Below are 5,100 nucleotides of genomic sequence, written 5' to 3'. Positions count from 1 at the left end.
CAAAAAAAAAAAAAAAAAAAAAAAAAAAAAAAAAAGGAGAAGGAGCTTCATTCTAATACCTCTTCTTTAGGGCCAATCTTGATTATTATAATCTCATAGAATTTAGTTTCTTTTATTTTTTCAAGGTCTTTTTCCCCTCATTTACACTGTTATAGTAATTGTACACATTGTGTTTCTGACTCTGATAACTCTGTGTTCACGTCTTCCCATCTTTCCTGTATTTATCATGTTCATTGTTTTTCACAGCACAATATCCCAACACATTCATGCAACCTTTCCCAAACAATGAACATCGACTTTGTTTTCGGTTCTTTGTCATAGAAGTGCTTCTCTTCTCAGACAGTGCCACCCCTCCGGTGCAGGCCCTCATCCCCTCACACCTACACTTGCAATAGCTGCTGCTGGGTCTGCCTGCCTTAAGTCTCTCTCCACTCCAATTCATCCACCATTCAGCCTCCTAAAGCACAGGGCTGACCAAGTTTGACTCCCCTTTCTCTCTCTCTCTCATCTTCTCCTTCTACTACTACTACTTCTCCTTCTATTAATACTGCTACTTCTTCTTCTCCTATTACTACTTCTCTTCCTTCTACTACTACTACTACTACTACTACTAGTACTACTTTTTCTTCTAATACTATTTCTTCTTCCACCACTACTCTTTCATACACATACACAGACACACAGACACATACACACACACACACACACACACACACACACACACATACTTTCCAGTCTTTTTATATCTTATTTCCTGCTATAGTTTCTATACGCCAGGGCCATTGGCTATTCATAGAACAAGACATTCCATCTCTTGGCTCTGGGAATTTTTTCTGACTGACCCCCTACTTTTTCCTCACCTCTGCCTCCTGACTTCCTTAGAATCCTTCAAGTCTCAGTTAAAAGCCTACCTTCTATAGGAAGACTTTCCTAATTCTTCTTAATTCTGGTGCCTTCCTTCTGTGGATTCTTTCCCACTTAAACTACATATGGCTTGTTTGTACATATTTGTTTGCATTTTGCCTCCCCCATTAGATTGTATGAGGGCAGGGACTGTTTTTCTACCTTTCTTTGCATCCTTGGCACTTAACACAGTTCCGGGCACATAGAAGGTACTTAATAAATGCTTTTTGACTGACTACTACAACGTTTTGGTATGCGTGGCATACCTTTCTTTTTTTCTTTGACCTCCTTGGGGTATATGACTCAAAGCATGATCAAAGTATGGACATTTGAGTCATTTTCTTCGTCTAAGTCCAATTGTTTTTCAGAATGCTACAGAAGTACATTAATGAACCTGGCTTTTCACAATTCCTCCTTAATTGACTATTCCCCTTTTAGTCTTTTTTACTAACTGGTTGGGCTTGAGATGAAACCTCAGTGTTATTTTGCTATGCATTTCTATAATTTAAAATTACTTCAAACAATGATTCATATCATTGCAATTCTTCTTTTGAAAAATTGTTTTACTCATATTCTTTGACCATTTATCTATTAAGGAATGGCTTTTGGTCATATCTAGTGGCTAGATAGTACAGTGGATAGAATGCTGGCCCTGGAGTCAGGAGGACCCAAGTTCAAATCCAGCCTCAGGTACTTAATAGCTATGTAACTCTTGGGAAGTCACTTAACCCTGTTTGCCTCAGTTTCTTCATCTGTAAGATGAGCTGGAAAAGAAAATGGCAAACCATTCCAGTATCCCTGCCAGGAAAACCCCAAATAAGGTCACAGAGTCAGACATGACTAATAGGCTAAACAACAAATTTAGTCAAACATATTTGTGTAAGTCTCATATATGTGCTTGTTACATATATGTGTATATGTATAAGTGTGTATATGTGTACAGACATGTATATATTTAAATTCTCAATCCTTTAGAGATATTTAATGTAGTGTTTTCCCAATGGGATATATATTTATATGTGCACAGGTATGTATACATATGCACATACGTTGAATATTAGCTCCTTATCAGAAATATTTAATGGAAAGATTTTATTCCCAGTGGGCAACTTCTCTTCTCATGCTATTCATGTTCATTTTGTTCATGCAAAATGCTATATTATTATGAATTATGTCTCTTATGATCATCTCTCTCTCTTATTTGGTTAAGAATTCACTTCATGAGAGCAGCTAGGTGGTACAGTGGATAAAGCACCGACCCTGGAGTCAGGAGGACCTGAGTTCAAAATTCGGCCTCAGACACATAACACTCACTAGTTCTGTGACCCTGGGCAAGTCACTTAACCCCAATTGCCTTACCAAAAAAAAAAAAAGAATTCACTTACCCCTGAAAGTGCTCTTCTAATATTTTTAACTACATAATTTTTAATATTCAATTCATGTATTCATTTTGAGTCCATTATGGCATATGGTGTAAGATGTTGGTAAGATCAAAAGGAGGCTAGTTTAAGGATGGAGATCTAGGCAGATTTATAGGTAGAAGGAGCCAGAGGATAAGGAAAGACTGAAAATTAGGGAGAGATTATAATTCAAGAATGAGCTTCTAGTGGAGACGGGAAGAATATTCCTTGAGAGCAGAATCTTTCATTTTTGTCTTCATACTTCCAATAAATGCTAACCAAGAGCACACATAGAGGAGTCGGTGTTTGTAAAGAGAAAGGCTAATTCTTCCTCTGAGACTGGAGCAAAGGAGAGGAGAGCAAGTAGAAATGCTGGGTAGGTAGAAGATTTAGGGTATAAAGTTGGGGAGAAGAGGGAGCTCCTGATAGATGGCCTCAGTTTTCTCCAGAAAAGTATTTGGTAAGGTCATCTGTTTAAAAGGAGTGGAAAGGGGAAAACAGGTAGCTTGGGCAAAGAAGATATGCTTAGTAGTATATTCTCACAAGAGTAGAACAGAGAGTCATTCAGATAGGAGTAAAAGCATTGCACTGCAGAAATGAAGATCTAGTGGAGATTAGACAACATAAATTTGGAGTAGACCCAATCAGCACAGTTGTGTGACTCCCCCCATTTAAATGTAGCAACAAGAGAAGCTAAGAAGGCAGATGGTGGAAGCAACCCAGGGTTGGAGTATGGAAAGTGATGGGACTAGAAATCTACAATTACAGAGATGAGAAGAGAGATCAAAATCAAAACTAGCATTTCCTCATCAAGCAAAAGGGCAAGAGAGCAAAGTCCTCATGGATAAAGGATGGTATGAAATTGAGCTGGTTAATTATCAGGTCAAGATTTTGAAGGAAGAAAGTCAGACAAGAGCAGAGGGGATGGGCTTGGGAAAGCAGGGAGACAGGGCAGCTAGATGAAACAACAGATAGTGTTGGACTTGAAAGCGGCAAGATACAAGTTCTGCCTCAGATACTTACATGCTGTGTGACCCTGGGCAAGTCTCTTAACCTCTCTCAGCCTCAGCTTCCTCATCTGTAATATGGGTATATTAATAGTGACTCCCTCCCAAGGTTTCTGTGAGAATCAAAGAAGAAAATATATTAGAAAGCACTATACAAATGCTAGTTATTGTTACTATTTACAGTAGTAAGGGTAGAAAACAGGTTTTGGAAGAGGAAAGGCACAGGAAGAGATGGAGAGGAAGAAATTGGGGTCAGATAGGAAGGGGGAAGAAGGAAGGATGAAAGAAATGAAAAGAAGGAGCAAGGGAAGGAAGGAGGGAAGGGAGAGAGGGAAAGAAGGGAGAAGGGAAGGAAGTTCAAATAGAGGGAAGAAAGAGGAGGGGAGGGAGGAGGAAATGGAAGGAGGAATGGAGAGAAAAAAGTAGAAGGAAAAGGAGGAGGTAAAGAGGAAAGGAAAAGGGAGGAAGAGAGGAACAAAGAGAGGAGTGAAAGGAGGAATAAAGGGAGGGAGAAGAGAAAGAAAGAGGAAGGAGGGAAGGAAGGGGTAAGGGAGGGATGGAAGAAAAGAAAAGGAAAAGAGAAAGGAAGAGGGAAGAAAGGAGGAGGGAAGGGGGAAGAGGAAGAGAGGGGCAAAGGGAGGGGTGATTGGAGGAAGAAAGGGAGGAAGGGAAGAAAGAAAAAAGAGGAAGGAGGGAAGGAAAGAGAAGGGAGAGAGGGAAGGGAAGAAGAAAGGAAGGGAGGGAGGTGAGACCGCCTGTCAGAGGCGCCACAATGTACAATCCATTCTGTGTTCCAAAAAAGGGGCCATCCTAGAGTGGCTGCATCTTTCCGAGGTCTGGACAATACACCAGTGTTGAGGTGCAGGGCTTCCTAGACAAGCCAGCAGCCACCTACGGGGCACGGCACGGCATTGGCCAATCTGCCCTGCTCATTGCCTCTGTCAGTGTACTCTCTCCTTGGCAGCCCCTGGGAAAACCAACCAGACGAGAAACAACAGGCTGCGGGCTGAGGTGACTACGGGTATTTTCCCAGAGGGGAGACTGGTGGAGGAGGGGAGGGCGTGAATTCTATGGAGGACAGTCCCCTCCCGTCAGTCTGTTCTTTCCCCCCTCTGCTATGTGGCAAGCCCTCCAGCCCCGGGCTGCCAATGGCTTGATTAGGCTACTTCCTTCTGTTTCTTTCTTTTACCTTTCTCCCTTCTTCCTCCTGGTCCAAGGTCCAATCCCTCCTTCTCCTGCTTCTCCCAGAGTCAGACTCCATTACTATTCCTCCTATTCCTCCTTCTGGTCTTCCTCCCTCTCCCCCCACCCCCCACCATGCAGGGAAATGAGAAGTCGTGAGGATCAAGAAGAATGGCCACACTCCACTCTAATGATCATCTTCCTCCACCTCCTTACCCTTCCTCCTCCAACTCTTACCCAACTCTCCCAATGCTCCTCCCTTGGACTTGAAGTCAAGAAGTTCTAAGTTCAAATCTAGGCTCGGACACTAGCTCTATGACCCTGTTTGCCTCAGTTTCTTCATCTGTAAAGTGGAGATAATAAAAGCACCAACTTCCCAGGGTTGTTGTGAGGATAAGACGAGATAATATTTGTAAAGAGCTTCGCGAACCTTAAAGTGCCTAGTAAATGCTAGCTATTGTTAATATTATTCTGCTCCTCATTCCTCCTGATTCTCTTCTCTGCCTTTCCTCCTCCATCCTGCTCTTCCTCCTTCCCCTTCTCCTTACTCCCCCTCCTCTTCCTGATTACTTTTCCCTCCTCCTTTCTCTTTCTTCCTCCCTTCACCT

This window comes from Vombatus ursinus, unplaced genomic scaffold (assembly GCF_900497805.2).
Source record: "Vombatus ursinus unplaced genomic scaffold, bare-nosed wombat genome assembly UNPS02009770.1, whole genome shotgun sequence".
Classification (NCBI taxonomy): Eukaryota; Metazoa; Chordata; class Mammalia; order Diprotodontia; family Vombatidae; genus Vombatus; species Vombatus ursinus.
The sequence above is the reverse complement of the archived record's forward strand: the minus strand, read 5'-3'. Positions refer to the sequence as shown.